The following is a 10232-nucleotide window of genomic DNA, read 5'->3' as shown; positions in this document are numbered from 1 at the left end:
CTAGACCAACATAACCTCTCCTCTTACTTCAGGTATAATCACCGATAGCACTGCAGACCATTACTCCACATTTCTCTTAACTAACATTAACAAACCACCTCTAGAGACAAGGGAGTTAAGCTTTAGGCTGCACAATGAAACTGCTATAGCCAATTTTATAACTGCTGCTGATAATGTCAACTGGGAGTCCGAGTTAAGTAACATAGGGGACATCAACCTAGCAGTGCAATCCTTTCTTCAAAAAATTCTCAGCCCCTATAACACCCACTGTCCTATGCTTTCAAAACAAGTCACAACCAAAAGGCTTAACAATCCTTGGCTTACAAAAGGAATACTTAAATCCTTTAATAAAAAACATGACCTTGAGAAGAAGTATAGGTTAGGAACCGTCTCCAAAGAATTCTCAAAGAATTACTCGTTATTGCTATCCAAAATAATTAGACGAGCCAAAACTAAATACTACGAAGATAAATTTACCCAAAAAAAGAGCAACAAAAAAAATTGGAGCACAATTTCACAAATATTGGGATCAAAGAAGATTTTAAATAACAAACCAACACTCCTGTCCAATAACGTTGGTCAGCTTTCAGCCTCTGCTTCTGCTATTGAGTTCAATAGGTTCTTCTCTTAAATTGGGTCATCTCTTGCAAATGATATTCCAATCCTCCAGATCTGATGTTAAGGACTATTTTACAGGTAACTGTCCACAGTCTCTGTACCTAAAGCCTACTAATTCCACTAACGTTAATGAGATAATCCTTTCCCTTAAAACCAAGTCTAATGCCCTTGAGGAGATACCAACTTTAATTTACAAAAAAATCCTCCAGATCTTTAGCCCCTGCTATTGCATTGCTCTTCAACAAGTCACTTGAACTCCAAACCTTTCCAGATATTCTAAAAAAAGCGAGAGTAACCCCTGTCCACAAATGTGGTGATCTCACAGATGTTAACAACTACAGACCTATATCAATCCTGCCTAACTTGTCCAAAATATTTGAAAAACTAATCTACAAGCAGCTTTACTCTTATCTAGCCAAACTCAATATACTCAGCTATTGTCAATATGGCTTCAGACCCAAAAAAAGCACTAACGATGCACTTATTAGTATGATTAACTTGATTCATGCAGCACTTGATAAAAATGAGTTCCCTGTTGGGTTATTTGTAGACCTGCGTAAGGCTTTTAGCACTGTCAGCCACCAAAACCTTCTTCTTAAATTACATCATTATGGAGTCAGAGGACACTCCCAGCAATACCTCAAATCTTACCTTACTGACAGGCTCCAGTATATTTCTGTGAATAATTCAATTTCTCCCACCCTACCCATCAACATAGGTGTTCATCAGGGCAGCATACTTGGCCCTCTCCTCTTTCTCATCTACATTAATGACCTTCCAAATGCCTCCCAACACCTCAAACCAATTCTATTTGCTGACGACACAAACTTCATTTACTCCAGTCCTGACCCCCTTGCTCTGAATACCACAGTAAATACTGAGCTAAATAAAGTCCATCTTTGGCTAACTGCCAACACACTCACCCTTAACATTGACAAAACTTTCCATATTCCTATTTGGCAATAAATCCTCTAATCAAATAAATCTAAAAATAAACAATACCCAAATTTGTAACACATTAGATGGCAAATTTCTTGGCGTTCTCATTGACCACAAGCTGAATTTCCAGGGACACATTCTAAATATATAAAAAAAAAGTTTCAAAAACTGTTGGCATTATTTCTAAGATCAGATATTATGTACCCCCCTTGCCCTGGTGACTCTCTATTACTCCCTCATCTATCCATATCTCAACTACGGTATTTGTGCTTGGGGTTCTACTACCCAAAATCATTTACGTCCTCTAATTGCTCAACACAAAGCTGCTATTAGGACAATATCAAACTCTGGCCCCAGACATCACTCGCTACCCCTACTCAAATCTCTGAATATGTTAGATATTAGTCACTGCACATTCTCTCATGTGTATTATACATATATAAAACGCTGAACTGTGATGCCAGTCCTGACCTCAAAAGCTTCATTGAAGGTTGTAACAGAATCCATGAGCACCACACCAGAAATAAATACAGTTTTGATATTTCAAGAATACGACTTAATCAAACTAGAAATGCTCTATAAATCAAGGGACCCAGAATGTGGAATGACCTTCCCAACCATGTTAAAGACTGTACCTCTCTCAACCAGTTTAAGGTAAAAACGAAGCACTACCTAATAAATTCCCTGTAACCTACCTTACCCCTCTATTGCCAACCCATGTCTGTTTTTTAAAAACAACGCTGTTTGTCGACCAAATTGTTATTTGTGCTACTTTTTCAGCCATGTTCCCCCTCTTTTTTGTCTTTATTTTTATTTGTTCTCAACACATTTTATTCTTTATACTCAATTAGTATTAAGTTTTAGTCATTAATGTTTTTCCTGCCCAAAACGCTTTGCGTAATAGTGGCTTTAGGCATTGTATGTACTGGCTCTATCTATAAATCGATCAAATTTTGGAAAATCTCTTGTATGTATGTACCTTACCTGAATAAACATTTTATTTTATTTTATTTTATTTTTTATATGCCCTGAAGGAGGCAATAGACTATATAATTGAGAATAATTTACATGATGTCATCATTTATACCGACTGTAAATCTTTGCTCCAGGCATTGTTATCCAGTCAGTCAGAGGTAATATACAACTTCTCACAGAAAATCAACATATAGGAAAAGATGCCCATAATCGAGGTAATATACAATCTCACAGAAAATCAACATAAGGAAAAGACCAAAAAGGGCTGTCAATCACCCTAAATTGGATACCAAGTCACATTGGCATAGATGGTAATGAAAAGGCAGATTCACTAGCAAAAACTGCCACTGCTCTACCTGTTGTACAAATTCAAATACCTCCAAGTTTCTCACAGATTAAGGAGCAAATCAAGAAGAAAAATATTCTCAACTATCAAAAGTCGCCACAGAGACAAAGTAGCAGAAGGAAGATCCACTGCGATATGGTACGAACAAGCCACTGGTTACTCCTCTTTCAAGCCTGGCAAAAAGGTATCCAGAGACATTACAGTAGCCATACACAGACTCAGGCTTGGTTACAAGTGCTGCTGGGAGGTAATGAACCCAATAGTTAAGGAGTGTCACTTTTGTGAAACAGAAGCAGAGGCACCACTATTGCACTACTTACTGGAATGTGAAGCTACTGAAGACCTGCGCCACAAACTCAACATTAATCCAATGACAGCAGCTGCATTAGATGCACATTCCACCGCGACTAAAATGATTAGAAAAGCCGTTGAGGAATGGGACTCATTAGTGAGCATTCTGCATCTATATCCGCCACCAAGATAATGTTAATAAAACAAGATTAAAACCAGGGCACTAAAAGAGAATTGATAAATAAGCAGGGAAAAAGGAAATATCCCCTCCTCCATTTTAAACTTAGACCCAAATATCACAGAAACAAAGTTATCACGTATAACCAAACTCAATTACGGGCTCACCATAGCCCGTGCTACATGGACACTTCGTTCTGAGTAGCTAAATCCGAAACAACAACAACAACAACGTCAATGAGCAGCTCAGTGCAGGAGAAGCATTAAGGGAGCCAAGAAGGTGACTGCACAGATTGCAGGAATTTGCTCAGTAAGAGAAATAGATTCCTTACAGTGTACGCTGAAGATAACTAAATGATTAGTTAATTGTAAAGTGGACCAAGGTCTTTAGAGACTGACGGGCCACCACTAACATGGTCCGAGAGAGTCCTATAAGACCAGGGAACGAGACAGGTCGTAATAGACAAGAGTGCCTCCCATGTCCTTGTACTTCCCTTAGCCTTGCTGTTCAGACCCATACCACTTCTACCTTTATTATCAAAAATATTTGAAATAATTATTTACAAACATCTCTACTCCTATCTCGTAAAATTCAATATACTAAGTCCCTGTCAGTTTGGCTTCCGCTCCCAAAAGAGTACCAATGATGCAATTGTTAGTCCGCCGGACTTAATCTACTCAGCCCTTGACAAAAGTGAGTTTCCGATTGGACTCTTCATTGACCTCAGAAAGGCTTTTGATACTGTTAACCATAACTACCTCTTACTTAAACTCCAACATTATTGAATCCGTGGTCTTGCCCTGAACTATATCCGATCCTATCCTACTGGCAGACACCAATATGTGGCCATTAATGACGTAACCTCTCCTACTCTACCACTAACCATAGGGTTGCCAGAGGGCAGCTTCCTAGGACCTCTCTTATTTCGTACTAGGATTACCCGGCCACAGCAACCTTCCCTGTCTCCCAGTCCTCCCCACCACTCCCCCCTCACCCTCGGCCTTCCAACCATTCCACACTCCACCGTCCCTCGAACTCCCCACTCCACTATTCCCTCTTCTTTCCCACCATGCCTCACTTTCCTGTCCCTTTGTCCTCCCCACCATGACCCACTCCACGGTCCCTTTGTTCTCCCCACCATTCCCCCATCCCCTCGACCCCATCATCCCAAACTCCCCCGTCTTCTCGTTCTTCCTCACCATTACCCCCTCCCTTGTCCGATGCCTTCCCAAATGATCTGAAGTTCCCATCAGAAAATTGGGAACGTCAAGTGATCTGATGTTCCTATCACTGAAATATAAGAAAAACAGTTACAAAATAAAATGAAATTATGGAAAAATATAAAACTAAACTATTCTCACGAAATGAACGGTCTGATAAACAACACAGTTAAATTCCAACGCAATTCACACAAAATAATTAAATCGAAATGAAAATAAATTAAAATCTAGGGAAATTCAATTTATCAATGCAATCAGAAACATTGAGATGGAATTGTAACATATCTAGTATAGCATTTGTGTTGCTCTTACGTGCAACAGATGGCGCTGTTTTTCAAGAAAAGCATGGTTTTACCTGTCACAGGTGTGGCATCTATACTTATACTTATGAAATGAACGGTATGGTCAACACACAACTCAATTTCAACACAATGTCACACAAAACAATTCACTAAAAAATCAAATAAATTGAAATCTATGAAAATCATATTTATCTATGCAATCGGAAACATTGAAATGTAATTCATGATATATTTAGTACAGCGTGCATGTTGCCATTATGTGCAACAGATGGCATTGTTTTTCAAAAACGCATGTTTTTACCTGTCACAGGGGTGGCATCTATATAGTAGGTATATAAAAAGATGCGCCCATTCGAATGCAACGTTGTGTCAAAATTTCAAAGCAACTGATGAAGAACTTTCGCAAATTATGGCGTGTGTTGCCCTTACATCCAACAGATGGCGCTGTTTTTCAAAAAAAGCATGTTTTTTTCCTGTCACAGGTGAGGCATGTATATAGTAGATACATAAAAAGACGCGCCAATTTGAATGCAATGTTGTGTCAAAATTTCAAAGCAATCGGTAAAGAGGTTTCGAAGTTTTCCCTCATATAAAAAAACACATGAAAAAAACAGTTTTTCAGGAAAAGCATGTTTTTTTTACCGTCATAGACGTTACATCTATATAGTATGTATATAAAAATCTGCTCGGAAGCTAATGGAACGTTGTGTGAAAATTTCAAAGCAATCGGTGAACTACTTTCGGAGATTAGCGATTTTGAACAAACTAACATTTCCATTTTTATTTATATAGATATACATCAATGATCTGCCTAATGTATCTAACATGTTTAAACCAATTTTGTTTGTTGGTGATACTACTCTCATCTACTCTGACCCCAACCCATTCATATTACATAATGTTGTAAACAATGAACTTAAAAAAGTCCACTTATGGATGTCAACCAACAAACTTACACTAAACATAGAAAAGGCCTACTACATCTTATTTGGAAGCAAATCAACAAATGCAATTCAGCTTCAGATAGATAATGTAAACATTAGCAATAAAAATGATGGAAAGTTCTTCGACTTATACATAGACAAGAGACTCAACTTCAGCACCCACATTCAGCACATAACTAAAAAGGTTTCTAAAACAGTTGGTATACTCTCTAAGATCAGATATTATGTACCCTACTCTGCTCCCCTTTCACTCTATTATGCACTTATCTATCCCTATCTTACTTATAGTATCTGTGCTTGGGGTTCAACCTCTGTAAACTACCTCAAGCCCATCATTACCAAGCAGAAATCTGCTTTCAGGATAACAACAAACTCTGTTTTCAGACAACACACCGCTCCCCTGTTTAAATCTCTAAACATGCTAAACATAAATTCACTCCATACACTCTCTTGTGCCAGTTACATTTATAAAACCCTTTTTTTAAGTGTAAACCCTGTTCTGAAACTCTTCCTGGACAGATGTAATAGAACACATAATCACCACACAGACAAAATATCTCTTTGATATCCCCAGAGTCAAACTAAATCTGTGTAAACATTCTATGCAAATAAGGGACCTAGTCTGGAACTCACTCCCCTAATGAACTGAAAAGCTGTCCAACCTTTGCCTTATTCAAAAATAAAACCAAAAAGTACCTAATTTCATCTATATAGTCTTCTACCTAGAGCTTTATCTTCACACTGTTTCTAGTGCTACCCAATCCCCCATTCTTTGTACCTAAACTATATTTTTCACCATTGTAATCTTAGATCATCTGTTATCCTTGGTTGTTGTATTAAGTGCATATTCAACTTTATTACTCCTTGTAATGATCCTCATATTGTGCTTCAGTGATCAATGTATAACCTCTGAGATGTTTTCTTAATTGTACTTAGGATTCCTTTTTCATTATTGTGTATTGGTCTGATCTGCTTTTGTGTAAAAAATGTATCTGTAATTTTTGTTTTGACAAATTTACTATTATAATCCTACTTAAAATCATTTGTACTTGTAAACTAAAGCTGAAAAGTACCTGTTAAACACTTTTTATCAATTTACTCTTATATCTCTAAACTTTCTGCTTAGTTTAAGGATTTGCTCTAAGGTTAGTTTAAGGATTTCCTCTAAGGTTAGTTTAAGGATTTTCTCTAAGGTTAGTTTAAGGATTTCCTCTAAGGTTAGTTTAAGGATTTGCTCTAAGGTTAGTTTAAGGACTTGCCCCGAAACGCTTTGCGTGCTATTGGCTTTACAAGATTATAATTTCAATATAAACTCTATGTTCTCTCTTATACCCCCAAAGTACCATCTTGTATATAAATAATAAATTAATAATAAATAAAATAAACAAATAAATAAATAAAGAAATAAAATAAATAAACATCTGTGTAAGGCACGGTGACGGTACCCCAGAGGGACATGATCGAGGTGTTCCTGTTTGTGGACACACCCTATGTCAAAGGTAAGATATGTGTGGTGCAGTGAAAGCAGGCTGTATTCGGATTATTACTAGGGAATACCCCAGGAGTAACGATTCAGAAGGGTCTGTCCTGTGAGAATGACCCAACGAAAACGAAAGTCGCTCAGCTAGGTATGAGCAGAGTAAGCCAGCTGACGGTGACGTCACACGCCGCCCAGCTAGACTAGCCAAGGCTCCCCCTAGCTGGCTGAGCCAAGGGCACCGCCTCTCAGTGAAAGGAGGAGAAGGACAAAGTACAAGGGAACCGCAGCAGTCCCTCCACTTTCTTTCCACAGTGAAGCAAGAAGAGGCTCGGATCAGCTGATCACACGAAGTCAGTCAGTCAACTGGACTAGAGAGGGTTACCTCCACATAGGTATATAACGTTGAAGGGGGTAATCCCCGGGTGACTCTTGATGTCACTGCCATTCTTACAGGTGGTAAGACTCAGGCATACGAGGTAATCACATGCATAATCACATATGCTACCTGTTACGACCCTGGGTTCTTATTTGGAAACCAGAGGTCAAATTGAGTTCTAAATAGTTATGTAAGAAGGATATTTAATTAACAATAACGTTTATATTCAGGGCTTCTCATACCCCTGATGTGTATCTGTTTCTGTCTCCCTTGCCAGACATAAAACGAATCTTGTTATTCACAGATCATTCAGACTCTTGGCTTCTCGATTATTAAATATAATATTGTTACTATATAATAGTAATGAATGTAAAATATAATAGTAATGATTGTCGGTGTAGACTTGTAATGATTATGGCTGTACGATCAGTTATGTATTTTCCCGGCAGCAGCTTAAGAGAGCTCGGGGCTGTGCGAGAGGTTTCTCTTCTGGTTCTGGTGGCTGTGGTGCTTACACTCTTCCTTTTGGCTCTGTTCTCTTCTCCTTCTCTCTTCCCTTACCTTATTCTGTGTTATACAAGATAAGTATATGACTGTATATTACCATGTTACTGGCTAGGTGTGTATTTAGCTCTTGTGTAACCTAAGCTAGTGTTTTGGTATCTCTAAGTGTTCTCTAGGGGACTAGTGAACCCACGTGTGCTTAAGTCTGTGATACCTATGATAAAAGTGCCAGTCAGGAAAGTAGTCTTTACCCTAGTTGCAATGGTAAATCTTGCATCCTGCTTTGTAGACCAAGGTATTTAACGTAAGGTGATTTATTTACGTAAAGTGATATATTGTAGTTTGTGTATGTGGGGGTTATTTCAGAGTTTAATAAATAAGGAATAAGCTTGGAGTAGCTTATCATCCTGTTGAAGTGGAGTAGATGATCTACCTTAGACGGCAGAAGATAATCTAGACAAGGAAGTATTCATTGTTGGGAATATTCTTCCCTGGGGGCCGGGGCCTATCTAATCCCCATTATTTTAGGAACTTCTTTGATTGTAACTATTGGCCCTCTCAGTACAACCACCAACTGCCCCATAACAAGTGGTTGGCCTGTCCGGGAGCTGAAAAATCTTGAATATAAATTGTAAAAAGTTAGATTTTTGAGTGTCGAAACTAAATTTCTTGCATTCCGCAGAATGGATGTGTGGTAGCCTAGGGTCCAGCTCAATTAGCAAAGGATACATCTTGCACTGACTGGACATCCAACTGGATCTCTTCACAATTCAGGTAAGTATGGCCTTGTAACAGGGGCTGTGGGAATTTTTGTATTTTTTTCAATTTTTATTTTTATTTTTACTTTTGGCTAATAGCTAGAATAAATTGTAATGGACGCTAAATTGTAGGAACTGGCAAAGACACCTTCAGTGGTAGAGATTAAGAAGCTGACAAAGCTAACTTAGTGTTGTAAGGCAAGGAATTGGGCCTTGAGTTAAATGAAGCTAATAATAAGTGGGTCTTAACGAATGAAATTTTACAGAATTGCATAGACCAGGGCCTATTGGCAAGTGATACAATTTTATGCCAGGCCAGTCCAGCTGAAAGTGAAGCTAGCAGGAATATAGAATTAGAATTACAACTAGCCCGATTAAAACTAGCAGGGCAAGAGGCAAGATTGGCAGAGCCAAATGCTAAGATAGATGAGCAAAGGTTAAAAAATGAGGCGGAGGAATTAAAGGAAATACCGCTGTACCACCACCTGTCGGGGATTCAAAACACAGACATTGTGATAAAACACATAACCTGCCTGAATTTTCAGATTCAGACCCTGAAAGGTTTTTCAACCATTTTCAGAGACTGGCCATGTCCATGAGCTGGCCAGAAGAAGAGTGGGTGAAAATCCTAAAGGAAAACTTACAGAGAAAGCCTGTAAGTTTTTTTATAAACATGCCTGACTGCGATTGTTTTGATTATAGTAAAGAAAGGGAACGGATTTCGAGGGCATATAAAATTACACCTGAAGCTCACCGCCAACTTATCGCAATCTTAAGCCTACCCACAACCAACCTCTCACTGAATATGCTAATGATCAAATAAATTTGTTTGAAAAATGGATTCACTCGGCTAAAGCCGAAACAAACGAGGCACTCAGGAACTTAATTTTCTTGCAGAGATTTATAGATAATATGCCAGAGACGGTAGCACGGAATTTACAAGAAAGGACAGAGGTAGATACAAATATTATGGATTTGGCCAAGATGTCAAAAAATTACCAGTTGGCAAGCAAAAGACCCAATAAAATAATTATAGCCCAATTAGTAACAAACCTTATACCCACAGCTAGTCCAGACCAGCCCATTATAACACTGTAACTAATGTACCTTCTTTTCCAGACAAACCTAACCAGGTTAAATTGTCTAACCCCATGGCACCTAAGGGTGAACGAAAGGGAAATTCTGGTAGTAATGTCTCTTCTCCCCGACGATACTGTGGTCACTGTAAACATTCAAACCACACTACTATCCATTGTTGGCAACTGCACCCTGAAAAAAGACCCAATGCTCTTGTTGTGACA

Source organism: Procambarus clarkii, chromosome 90 (assembly GCF_040958095.1).
Source record: "Procambarus clarkii isolate CNS0578487 chromosome 90, FALCON_Pclarkii_2.0, whole genome shotgun sequence".
In the NCBI taxonomy this organism is placed as follows: domain Eukaryota; kingdom Metazoa; phylum Arthropoda; class Malacostraca; order Decapoda; family Cambaridae; genus Procambarus; species Procambarus clarkii.
The sequence above is the reverse complement of the archived record's forward strand: the minus strand, read 5'-3'. Positions refer to the sequence as shown.